General features: G+C 39.9%; 1 long non-coding RNA gene across 1 annotated transcript; it reads right to left on the reverse strand.

Annotated features, from left to right (window-relative positions):
- Window positions 1–652: 652 nt before the first annotated feature.
- LOC308586303 lies at window positions 653–13,845 on the reverse strand. The gene is made up of 4 exons (XR_014007778.1): window positions 12,992–13,845; window positions 10,543–10,635; window positions 1,609–2,392; window positions 653–1,548 (listed from the first exon to the last, which is right to left on the reverse strand). It is a non-coding gene; the product is annotated as an uncharacterized lncRNA (long non-coding RNA).
- Between the last annotated feature and the right edge of the window lie 87 nt (window positions 13,846–13,932).

Consider the following 13,932-nt stretch of genomic DNA (forward strand, 5'->3'; position numbering starts at 1 on the left):
TCATTTGCCTGAGAGCTGAGTGTCTTGGTTTTTATTTATCTGTAAGCTATTCTGGGATCAATTTCAACTGACAGCAGAGTAAAAATGCCTCAAATAAATGCCCCAACTAGCAGAACAATACTAATAAGGCAGATACTGGCATGTATTTTGTTAAATTTTAGCTGTGTCCTACTGGCTTCTGGCCAGGGCTGGGGAAGGTAGTGGAGTGAAAGTATGAATTTAGTTTCACTGAGATCCGTAGCAGGACCAGTGAATGAACTGAGTTAGGATGTAACATCACTCTGTTTACCCCTCTCACTTCCCCCAGCACATTCATTCCCACCCTTGATATACCCCCTTTTGCCCTCTACACAGGTATACCTTGTGCTGGCTTAATTTAAACTAGCAGCTGGCATAGGTAGATGCACTGAGGTGAATAATTTATACTGGTTTAAAGCCAGTTTGACTTGTGGGTGAGGTGTGAGTGATAGACCAGCTGGGAGAGGTTAGGATGTGATGTACCTGGGGTTTGGGATTGCACTCTCACAATGTTGTCCTCTTCTGCAGCTTTTGTTATCTAAATACATCCAGTTACATTAATTTTATTGCAATTTGAGAAACCAAAGGGCAACCACCTGGTATAATAAGTAGCAACAAACTTGTGTGTGTGCACAACAATTTACAATAATTTTTATTTGCAGTATGCTTTGGGTTAAGGAAAAAAATCACACATTCAAGACTGCAATCCTAGGCACACTTACTTGAGAGTAATTTCCACTGAACTGAGACTTGCTTTCTTAAAAACAGTAACAGATTCCTCAAAAGTATAACAGTCTGACCCTTTGCCACTATACTTGGACTAAGATCCTATGCACACTCAGCAGTTCAACAACATAGTAACAGCAGAAACCAAAAGCAAACATACCTGTACCACAACAGGCACTTCACAACATCCCAATAACAATGCTATAATACCCCCCCACACACATTACCCATGACACAGCAATAGTCAACTACTCAGAAAGAGATTGCTGTGACCCCCAACTCACTGCTGTGTGTAGGTACATCAATCTAAGTAAATTCATCCTGAATGCGATCCCCCTAGGCCCTCCTGAAATTGATCAGTGAGGTCTGCCTCATTCTACTCTAGGTGCTGGGCAGTACTTGACACAGTCAAGCACAAACTCCATTTCCTGGCATAAAGGGCAGATCCACCAACTGGGTGCTTTCTGATGTGGCTCTTCAAATGCCCATTTAAATTCCACAAGGAAGGTGGCATAATCATTAAGGAAGCAGGCAAAGCTCCAGCACATATGGCAGGCAAAACAGGTTTCCATTTGGTCTGCCAGAAAATCCATCAGCTGGAAGGCAATTGGACCAAAAAGCTAAGAAACATTAATTGGGTTTTCAACAATTTTGTCTGGGAGGCTAATGAGACACTTTCCCCTAGGAGGTATTTGGGTTGGACTGGAGGTGGCAGCAGTATGGGCTGCCTGGAGCTGGCCTTGCAGGGCTGTATTCTCCACCATCGGTTGTGCAATTTATGCTTGCAGCACACCTAATTCTCTGCTGCCAGGGGGCTTCCTTCACACACAATTGGACTAAAAAAAATGGTTCTGTAACAATAACAACCTCAGTTTTACAGAGTTTCTGACTCAAGGTAAGAGTTTAGGTTTGGGCAGGGTGGGGCTAGACTTCAGGATTTAACAGCTCCCTGGACAGTTCTATGCAGGGTTCTGGCTGGAGACTCCACTAGAGCAGAACTCAAATGTTTCAGTATCAGTCAACCTCAGACTGAACCTTAAATAAGAGCTGCAGCTTTGAGTAGTTAGCTCTGCCTTCTGTGAACGAAACCTCCTAATTTAAAGGAGTCCAGCAATCGCATCCCATAATTCTTTTTGTGTCTTCTTAATTTCTGCAATTTCTCCCTTAACCCTTTCTTGCTCCTTCCTTATTTCCTTTACTTCCTGTTTTATTCGTTTCATTTCTTCTTCCAGGTTTTGCGTTCTTTTTGTTATTTCCTTCACCTGTCCCTTCAATTCATTAACTGTTATGTCATATTTTTTATCCATCGATTCTAATCTCGTCTCCAAATTCTTCTCACGTTGTTTAATACCTTTTTTAATTTCTGTAAACATTTTTAAAATGTCTCCCTTAAATTCAATATCTTGTTTTGATCCTCTTCTTTCCAAAGGTGTCCCACCTTCTCCTGTTTTCTTCGGTGTTTGAGACATTATTTCTCTTTTCGTGCCACTAAGTATCACCCACAAATTTAACTTAACACCCTTCTGCCTCTTGATTGGCCAATCAACTATATTAGTAATCTTTGGGAAACCAAATTTCTTCAAAGTAAACCACTAAAAAAGGAAAGGAGCTTTTTCTGCCTCTTGTTTGGCTAATCCATTGTAGTATCCTAATAAAATAGTCAAATGGGATAAACAAATAATAATGATTGTATTTTTTTGTTGCTCTTCTTTTTAATACTATCAGGGAGACAAAATCTAAAAACCACAATAAGGGACAGCAAAGAAATATAATAAATAAATAAATAAATAAATTTCTTCCACCACTTGCCTGGCCAATCCAATCCTTTAATCAAAGTTCCAAAAAAACCATATACACCAAATTTTAATCCATTATTCCTAAAAACAAATTCAGAAAAAAGTAAAAAGAAAACAGGAGAGAGAAAAAGGGGGGAAAGGAGAAAGAAAAAAGAGGAAAAAAGGGAGAGAGAGAAATATATATATATATTCACCAAAGCAGCAGAGCCAGCCATAAATCTCCCAAAGTAAAAACAAAGCTAATCTTTCCCAGGGAACACAGTCCGGCACCATAAAATAAAAAAATCAAAGTCCTTCTACTCCAACATGAATTGAATGAATTGAGGTAAAGAGAATCAAATTTGAGATTGAGATCCGTGCCTGAAGTACAAGGGGAGAATATTCTGGAGAGGCTAACATTGGAGATTGCACAATGGTTAAGTATGGAAGTGGGAGATGTCAGAAAGACAATTCAGAATGCTTTTAGCAAAGAAATTTCCAGGAGATTGTTTGATTATATTTAAAGATAGAGAAATGAAGAATTTGATTTTACAGAAAAACAGAGAAAAAAGGCTGAGCTTTTATAATCATTTTTAAAGATGTCCCACTTTGTTTATTGGAAAAACGTGACCATTACAAACCATTGAGACAGGCATTACGGAAAAATGGAATTGAATTTATGTGGGAATTTCCAGAAGGTATCCCCTTTCACTATAAAGGGGAAAAGTTTAAGTTTACAAGAGCTGATGAAGCACATAAATTTTTGAGAAGATACAAAGAGTTGGGAAAAGGGGAGGAAGCAATTGTGGCAGGAGCAGCAGGACCGGCAGGATTGGAAGAAGAAGAAATAGATAGTAAAGAAGAAGAAGAAGAAGAAGAAGAAGAAGAAGAAGAAGAAGAAGAAGAAGTAGAAGAAGAAAGACAAGTTTAAGACTTTTACATTCTTATTGGTAAAGGGAACACAAAATGGCACTGAAATTATGGACATGGAATGTTAATGGAATGAATGATAAAAAGAAAAGACATAAAATTGGACATTTCCTTTAAAAAAGGAATTTGGACTTTATTTGTTTACAAGAAACTCATGTGGCGAGAAAACATAGAAGAATATTGATTAATAAAAAATTGGGAAATGAATTTGTTTCACCAGACAGAAGCAGGAAAAGAGGAGTGGTTTTGTATATAAAAAATAAATTTGAGGCTTGGCAAATATTTAAAGATGAAGAAGGTAGGATAATTGCAGTACAAGTCACATGGCAAGGCGAACAATTGATAATAGAGTGTATGCCCCAAATGGAAGTAAAACTGAATTTTATAAAGATTTAGAAGAAAAATTATTTGAATTTGTGGATCAGAAAATCATAACAATGGGTGACATGAATGGAGTGGTTTCGATGGAAATGGATATGTTGAGATCAAGGGGGAAATCGAAAGAAGGAAAACTACCTAAGACTTTTTTTCCAATGATTGAGAACTGTAATTTGATAGATGTTTGGAGATTAAGACACCCATTAGAAAAACAATTTACTTATTTTTCAGAACCAAATCAATCAATGTCAATAATAGACTGTCAATATTTGGATATCCAGCGAGTTAACACCAAGTGACAAAAATAGAAATACAACCAATAATGCAATAAAATGTGAAATAAAAGAAATGGAGGAAAAAACTTTTTGATGGAGACTAAATGGGAACTTACTGGATTATCAAAAAAATAAATGAGAAAGCGCAGAAGACTCTGATGGATTATTTTGTGAATAATAGTAATAAAGGAACAAAAACGAGTGTGGTATGGGATGCTAGCAAAGCAGTAATGCAAGGCTTCTTTATACAGCAGAACAGTATTAGAAATAAATTCAGAGAAAAGGGCAAGAAAGAAATACTAAAACAAATAATGGAAAATGAGAAGAAATTAGTTAAAAACCCAAATAATGTGAAAATAAATCAGAATATTAAAATCTTGCAAAGTCAATTTGCAATTATAATAAACCGAGAAGTAGAATGGAATATTAAAAGAATGAGACAGAAGAACTTTGAATATGCTAACAAATCTGGAAAGTGGCTGGCATGGCAGATCAAAAAGAGAAAGGAACAGAATACAATTAATAAGATTGTAGTGGAAGGAAAGGAAGTAGATAACCCGAAAGAAATTAGAAAAGGATTCGTAAATTTCTATAGACATTTATATAAAAGAGCTGGAGAGAATGACGTAAAGAAAATAGAAGATTTCTTGCGACAGAAAGGGATGCAAAAAATTCCAACATAAAAGAAAGACAGACTGAATGACCTAATTGAAACAGAATAAATTAAAGCTGCTATAAAAGAACAAAAAAGTGGAAAGGCACCAGGACCGGATGGATTCACAGCAACATATTATAAAGGAATGAAATATGCCCTACTTGTACCGTTGAAAGAAGTGATGAACAATATATTAAGAAAAGGAGAATTACCAGAAACATGGAAAGAAACATATATTACATTAATACCAAAACAAGATTTGGATTTAACACAAGTAAAGAACTATGGGCTGATTTCGCTGTTAAATAATGATTACAAACTATTTGCAAGCATACTGGCAAATAGATTGAAAAAGATATTGAATGAGATAATTCATAAGGACCAAGCAGGCTTTTTACCTGGCAGACAGATGAAAGACAACATAAGAAATATAGTTAATATAATTGAATATCTGACTGCCAGAAATTAAAAGCAAGCGGTGTTAATTTTTGTGGATGCGGAAAAGGCCTCTGATAATATATCTTGGCAGTTCATGTTAAAGAATTTGGAATTAATGGACACTGGACAATTCTTCTTACAAGGATTAAAAGCTATATATTCAGAACAGAGAGCAAAACTGATTGTAAATGAGATAGTAACAGAAAGTATCGATATTACGAAAGGTACAAGACAAGGGTGTCCATTATCACCATTATTATTCATATCGGTACTGGAAGTCTTTCTACGGACAATAAGGAGAAATGAAACAATAAAAGGAATTTCAGTTGTTCAGAATGAGTATAAAGTGAAAGCCTTTGCCGATGACTTGGTACTAACAATAGATGATCTAGTTACAAGTGTTAAAGGAATATTAGAGGAGATAGAACAGTTTGGGCAAGTGGCAGGTTTTAAATTGAACAAAAAGAAAACCAAAATGATAGTTAAAAATATGAAACAGGACTCGGTGGAAGTACTGCAACAACAAATTGGCATAGAAGCAGTAAAAAAGTGACCCTAGTCAAGCTTGCAAAAATCTACCATCTGCCCGATAACAAATGTTGGAAATGTAAAGAAACGGAAGGTACATTCTTTCACCTTTGGTGGACGTGCCCAAAGATTAAGGCTTTCTGGGAAATGATATATAATGAACTGAAAAAGGTATTTAAATATACCTTCCTGAAGAAACCAGAGGCCTTTCTCCTGGGCATCGTCGGTCAATTGGTGCCAAAGAAGGACAGAACTTTTTTATGTATGCTACAACAGCAGCAAGAATACTCATTGCAAAGTATTGGAAGACACAAGATTTACCCACTCTGGAAGAATGGCAGATGAAGGTCATGGACTACATTAAATTGGCAGAAATGACTGGCAGAATCCGAGACCAGGGAGAAGAGATGGTGAAAGAAGACTGGAAGAAATTTAAAGACTATTTACAGAAATATTGTAAAATTAATGAATGCTAGAAGGATGTTGGATAGAAACTAAGGGGTTTCCAGCTGTAATGTTCTAGGAGATACGAAAGAAAAAAGGTTTACAAATGGGTAAAAGCTTAATGGTAAGGATTTGGTGAACTAACAAATTGAAGTGGAATACAAAGAAGGGAGGTTTGAGGAGGTCTGGGGAAATAAGTGTATGGAAGACATGTTATGGAAAATTATTTGTTTTTTAACTGTTTTTATGTTGTATTTTGTATTTTGTTTCTTGTTATTTTCCATTTTCATTGTTATATTTAAAAAACTTTAATAAATATCTTTTTTAAAAAAATAGAAGCAGTAAAAAAGTTAAATATTTAGTTATTTGGTTAACGCCTAAAAATATTGATCTTTTTCAAAATAATTATACACCGGTGTAAAATGGAATTAAGAGACTTGAAAATATGGGGAAGGATGAAATTGTCATTTTGGGAAAGGATTTCTTCTATCAAAATGAATGTGCTACCAAAGATGTTATTTTTGTTTCAGTCAATTCCAATAATCAAGGGGGCAACAATTTTTAAAGAGTGGCAAAAAGCAATTTCAAGATATATCTGGCAGGGAAAGAAGCCGAGAATACAATATAAGTTGTTAACAGATGTTAAAGAAAGAGAAGGCATTTGAAATTGTATTATGAAGCATCTTGTCTCTGTTGGTTAAAGGAATGGATGTTATTAGAAAATACAGAATTGTTAGATCTGGAAGGTTATGATAATAGATTTGGTTGGCACGCATATTTATGGTATAACAAAACAAAAGTCCATAAAGGATTTGGAAACCACATATTTCGAAGATCGCTAATAGAAATATGGGATAGGTATCAAAACCTACTGGAACATAAAACGCCGCATTGGTTATCTCCATTAGAAGCAATGAGTGTGAAGAGGATCAATATGGGTGGGAATTGGATAACATGGGGAATTAATACAAAAAGATGGGAGTAAGTGGAAGATGAAGCCATATGAAGAAGTTCAAGAATATGTGAATGATTGGCTCTACTACTGCCAGGTCAATGAAATGTTTAAACAGGATTCTAAAGAAAAAGGATTTGATGATAATAAATCAAAGTTTGAAGTAGATATATTAAGTAATAAATATAAAATTTTGTCCAAAATGTATAAATTGCTGCTTGAATGGCACTTGAAGGATGAGGAGGTTTGTTGTTGTTTAGTCGTTTAGTCGTGTCCGACTCTTCGTGACCCCATGGACCACAGCACGCCAGGCACTTCTGTCTTCCACTGCCTCCCGCAGTTTATGAGGAGGTAAAGTTGGTAATGATTCATTGGGCCAAAGATATTGGGTATAATATACAGTTGAATGATTGGGAAAAACTATGGAATGAAGGTTTAAATGTGATGAAAATGATGTATAGATGGTTTATTACACCCGTTAAATTAGCTAAAATGTATAAAGTTAGCAATAAATGTTGGAAATGCAAAGAAAAAGAGGGAACATTTTATCATATGTGGTGGGAATGTAAAAAGGTGAAAAACTTCTGGGAGATGATATATAATGAGATGAAAAAAATGTTGAAATATACATTTATTAAGAAACCAGAAGCATTTTTTACTTGGCATTGTAGGAGATTATATAAACAGAAAGGATTGTAAGTTGTTTTTATATGCAATGATGGCAGCAAGAATATTATTGACACAAAAATGGAAGCAAGAAGAATTACTGACAAAAGAAGAATGGAGGATGAAATTGATGGACTATGCAGAATTGGATAAACTAACCAGAAGAATTCGAAACCTGCAGGACCAGAGATTCACAGAAGACTGGTGTAAATTTATGGACTATTTGAAAAGTAATTGTGATGACCAGATTACGTTTGTAGGTTTGCAAGAAGTTTTGTGAGGTAAATTATTTGAATTATTGCAAAAATGGGTGGATTGTGAGTTAAGATAATTAAAGGCAATAGGAATTAAAAAATGCAGAAGAAATGATAAAAATGGTGGATCATCAGAGGTGCTGATGGAAGTCCAAAAAGATTGTATAGGATGTGAAGTTTTGTGGATTGTATAATAATTGGCATGTTGATATATATATATATATAAAATTTAAAGGGGTCCAGTCTGCTTTAGCAGTTGTCACCTCTGATGGAAAGGGGAGACCGTGCTTCTACTAGGCTTCCAAGCTGGAGTTCTTCAAGTCAGAGGATGAAACATCATCATTGTCTATTCTACTTTATATGTTTAAGAAAAAATCTCAGTAGTTTGCAACACATAAAAACACCAACTAAAAGAATCCAGAATAAGACTTCCTGTTTGCAGCAAACCCCGAGCTCTGGCACCCAGGAGGGGTCCCAGACAGAGATTAATGGGGGGTAAGGGGCATGTCTCCCCTAACCTTTTGAGGGTATTGAAAGGGCAAGACCCATGGTCATCCGTTAATGCCTTTTCTTTGTTTGTGAGCGGGGATGGAAATCCCTGTCTCCCAGACAAAAAGGTAAGGGCACTGGGCTCATTGGCTCCATCCAAGGACAGCCCAAGCAAGCTACTGTGGTAAGCTGTGGAACACCTTTGAATTTGGACAAGAGGCACCCCACTGAAAAGATCCTGATTTATGCTGGAGGAGAAAATCATCTGTTTGGAAAGAATGAAATAAGCTAATTTTTGCTTTGCTTGAACGGTGGAAGGAGCAAAGGGGAGGCAATATTTTAAGTCATATTTTTTTAATCTAAAGCAATGGAATGCAAAGTTTTCAGGACGAGTGGACTTTAAAGATACCTCTTCACAATTAATTTATTTTATAACTAAGGACTTTGCCTGAAAGAAGATGGAGAGTAACAACCTTTAGGGACTTTTGAGGGATTTTGACCACCCCTTAGAACTTCATATTGTGAAATGAAAATAGTAAAGAATATAGGTAACAACTGGATTGACTGTTAAGCACTCAGAAGAGAATAAACTGGAGTTGGATGTAATGGAACTGAGGGTCGGCAGGATGGACTGCAGGAAGATTTATTAGTTTAGTGGGGAGGATGGAGAGGAGATCTGGATTTTGTTGAGATTACATCAGCCCCCCCCCCAAGCTGGAAAAAAGAACAGTGAAAGGGACAGGATGGACCACAGTGTATACCATCTTGATGGCTTCTGAGACTTTCAGACAGAAGAGAGATGGATTGTGATTGTTTATTAAGATGGTTGTATGTAAAATTGAGGATTAAATTTGGCGAAATGTGAAGGATGGGTGATGCTGGGAGATTGGCAGTGTTAGAGAGGGATAATATTTATTATATATTTAGGGGTTTCATTTTCACCTTCTGCATGCCACACCCGTGCAGCTGAGTTGATTACTGGGGACAGATGTCAGGCAGCAATGTTCAGGGCCATGTTAGGGAGGAATGTGTGTATGTTGTCTGGGAGGAAGAAATATCTGTTTTTCTCAAAGTGTTACTCAAGAGGTATTGGAAGGAAATGTTTGAAAATTGATGAACGACTATTATAGATAGATGGAAGATTTTTTGGACTATTTTGAGGACAGGTTATGACAATGTATAAAAGCCATAGCAGAAATTGGTAATTGAACAGGTGATGTGTAGGGAGAAGGGATGAATGCATTTTGAAATAATAGTTGGAAAAGTTATTTTATTGGGAGCAGCAAAGGAGGGTGGAAAATAGAGGGGACATTTGGGGGGGGTTAGTTTTTAAATTTGCATTGAATTTATATTAATTTGGTGACAGTTTGTTTAAAATTATGGAAAATAAGCAATTGGCAAAAAAATCCCAAAACCAATCCAGAATAAAACATAACTGAAGAAAGTCAAATATAATGATTACAGTCAAAATAAAACATTACAAAGGAGGTCCATTATGGACCGCACACTTAAACGTGTTAGCCGCCTAGCGTGGCTGGGGAAACCCCACCAGATGGGCAGGGTATAAATATTTATTATTATTATTATTATTATTATTATTATTATTATTATTATTATTAACGTGGCAAACTTGACCAAAAACATCTGAAACATTTCAAAAGATAACATTACCAGAGCAAGTCAAATATGAAATGAACATTCAAACAGGCATAATTAACAAGATAATAAAGTATTATCATAAGCATATAGCATTGCTGCTGCTGCTGCTGCTGCTGCTAATGGTTGTCCAGGGTGGGCAATGGCTGTGAAAGCTCAGGCTCTATGATCTGGGCCTGCAGAAAAAGACAGCCAAGATGACCTCCTCAGACTGGAAGTTACTCAGTGGGCTCATTTCGCATACGTGCTTCTGCCTTAATATGAACATCTAGGGTTGGCCCTGAGGGAAATTCCATCTCCTCCAAATCCCCCGTTTTATATTCCAACAACAAGAAAACCAAGCCAGCGCATGACATACCATATCTGACATCATCCATACAGGTTCAGGCTATTCATCCTTGATTATATGTTCCTCCTTTCTGTTCTGCCAAGGGTAGGGTTCTTTCTGGATCTGGAGCCAATAAGCACACCAGTGGATAAAGAATAAGTAATGCTTTATTTGCATAAGGTTAACAAATAGCAGCAAGCATACAAAACAAATTATAGCATACCAGACAGAAGTCACACACAATCTCCCCTTCAGCTGCCCAGAGCTCCAGGTAAAGCAGCAAGAGAGACCCCAGCCGACAGCCTCACAGCATCTGGTACCTCTATCTATGAAGAACCTCCCTGAGTCCCTTCAGCCTACAGCTTTAATAGCCAACTTTGATTTGATTGATTGCACCTGGTTAGCAGGCATCACTCATGATCAGCCCGGGACATTGGGTGTGACTAATGCGGAGTAGCTGAGAGTCTCCAGCCCAATTCACTGCAACTGGGTATCCTCCCCACTAGCCAATCAGCACTTGGAACACACTGGACCCAGGAAACTCCTGACACAGGTGTGTGAAAAACAAATTATACTGTCATGAATTGGCAAATCTTAAACTGGGGATGTAAAAGGGAAAGAGACATGTCATCTAACTCCTCAAAATTACAATGGTCTTCCGTGTTTCTCCTAGACTTTCATCCCCTATATATGTTGGGGTTTTTTGTCTCAGCTCATCAGAGAACTCCCTGTAGGCCTATACAGTCACATAGGCTTCGTTAGATGTCTTCAATTTTCCTTTCCATTAGAATACTTCTTGAACATACCTTCAAAATTTGTCACCCCTCTGGAACACCTCCAGAATTTATAGTCATTGCTCCTATCCAACTTTTCTGACATCGATTTTTGATATTGAGCTTTTTGATACTGATTTTCCGAGAGTCCAGTGTATATATCTATGCTCAGTTTTTACATCCCTTGCTATCATTTATTCCAATATATGCTCACATTTCCCCAAGGTTGTCACCATTTTCACTTCATAACCAGAACAGGCAAGGATCAAATGGAGCAGCAGGATAGGGCTGTTACTCTGTCAGACAAGCTGCATATACTGAGCAACACAGGTTAGAGCAGTGTTTCCCAACCTTTTTTGGGCAAAGGCACACTTGTTTGATGAAAAAAATCTCGAGGCACACCACCATTACAGCCCCGTGACGTCAGCGCGCAGCGTCACGCCGGGAGGGACGCACGAAAGTGTATGTTTCAATTTTCCCCCTCCCCCTTGCTGGGGAACCTCCAAGCTTTGGGGGTGGGGGGGAGGAGGCAGCAAAGTGAGGCAGGAAGGAGAGCGCGGCTTGGCTGGGTGAGCTTTGGCAGGGGCAGGGAATGAGAGCCGCGAGGCAGGCGCTGCGGACGGAGGCGCTGCCCACCGAGCTCGCAGGCAGCCAGGCAGGCAGACGGCGAGAGCCCCGCGCTGGGCGGCCTCTCCTCACCGCCGCCGCCCCGCCTCTCGCCGCCCGACTCGCCCGCCTCCCTCCAGGCAACATCTCGCGGCACACTAGTGTGCCGCGGAACAGTGGTTGGGAAACACTGGGTTAGAGCACAAGTTATATGTAGCCAGCGAAACTTCTAAGTCCACCAAGTAATGGGTCAGAAGCAGTTGTGTGCAGACCTGATATATCATCTCAGGAGGTATATTGCCTTCCTGGAATATGTGTTCAAGATATGATGGAGAGGTTGATTAAACTCATAAAACCCACTGAATGAAATCTATTGCCAATCCATTTGTGAGCCAATGCTGCAATCAGAAGAAATCTTGAACAGATCAAGGTTCTGGGCAGGAAGCTAAAGGATTTGGGGACACAAGTTGTGTTTTATCACTCCTTCTTGAGGAAGACTGCCAAATAACTTTTAAGGGAGGTCTGGGTACACCACCCACATTCCCAGCCAGTTACTTTTTGCCACTCAGTGAGCATTACAATGGATATTGAAGGGAGATAAACAGCTGGCTGGCTGGCAATTTTGGAAATGCACAGTCCTCCTATTGAATCTCTTTATTATATTAATATGCCACCCTTCAAAATGGATTCCAGGGCGGTTCATAACACTTTAAAATCTTCTGCCTTCACATAGCATTCCATTCATCTATGCCAATCTGGTTCTACTGCATCGATGGGAATATTCTGCAGATGGGTGGTGACTATGGTAGACTGGATTGTGCCCAAAAGTGATTATTCTAAAATTAAAAACAATAATCCAAGCTGACAGTTGGCCTGATTTTAACTTTTATTCCCCCTCCTCCCATTTTTTTGCTTTGCGCAACAAACTGAATAATTTAAGAGTTTGGGGAGATTCGAAGCTTGCCACGATTTTGTGGGGTTTTGTTTGGTTCTAATAAAGCTGTTGCCCAACTGTGTATGTACACGTGTATATACTCTCGAGTGAAACAAGGCTTTTCAGTTACTTGCGAGTAAATCCCCTTAAACTCAGCGGAACGTACTTGTGGGTGAACGTGCATCGGGTCCTGTTGAAGGGCTGCAATTTTTGTGTTTTTACTTGGAGAGTATAGTACTGTATTCATTAACTGTGCAAGTGTCGAGGTTGTTTTGGGTTTAGAGAAGGCCAATCTGCTTATTCCGGCAGTGCTTTTCCTTACTAAAATAACGAGCCCGCCCAGGGAGGCCGCGTCTGCCTGCGAGTTTCGCAGCGGCGACGGGCCAACAACACTCTGTGGGCGCTCAGAGACTTCCCTCGCCGTCCTTCGCGCGTCCCAATCTGGGCGCCGAGATTCAAAACAGGTTCTGCGTTCGCTGAGGAAGCTCCGCCAAGGCCTGGCGTAAGGAGCGTGCAGGGCCGCTGAGGGTTGTTTTGATAATGGTGAGAGGATGACGTTCCCGAACGCCGCGTCTCTCTCGGGGGCAGCGCTACCGCTAACCGGCTTTAAGGAAGACACTGGGCCTTGGTTGGGCTCGCTCAGCGCCTCCCGAGCCCCGCCCAGCTCGCTTGGGAAAGACGGCTCGGGCGCCCGACGAGACGCGAAGGGGGTGGGTGTGCTGAGAGAGAGGGAAAGAGAGAGGGAATGGCCGCGCATGCGCAGTGGCGAATCCAGCGGCCGCGGTGATGGCTACGCAGTGACGGTTGGATCTAACGGTTGCTATTGACGTTGGGGCTGGGGGGGTGCGGTGGATGGTTCTGACGCCGAGAACGGCCGGGAGTAGCGAAGCCGTTGGCCCCGCGGAGGAGGCCCTGGGAGCCGCGCGGTGATGCGGCGGCGCTGAAACTCCGGGAGGAGGCGCCTCCCCCCCCGCCCCTACCAGAGCCGGGCCCGGGCCGTCGCCCTGCGCGCTGGGTTCGCGGATCCTGCTTCGGCCCCTCCCCCGCATGCGGGGCCTCCCCTCCGCCTGAGGCGCCCCGGGAGGGCGAGCGAGCAAGGCCGGCATG

This window comes from Podarcis bocagei (assembly GCF_964188305.1).
Source record: "Podarcis bocagei genome assembly, chromosome: 4".
NCBI lineage: Eukaryota > Metazoa > Chordata > Lepidosauria > Squamata > Lacertidae > Podarcis > Podarcis bocagei.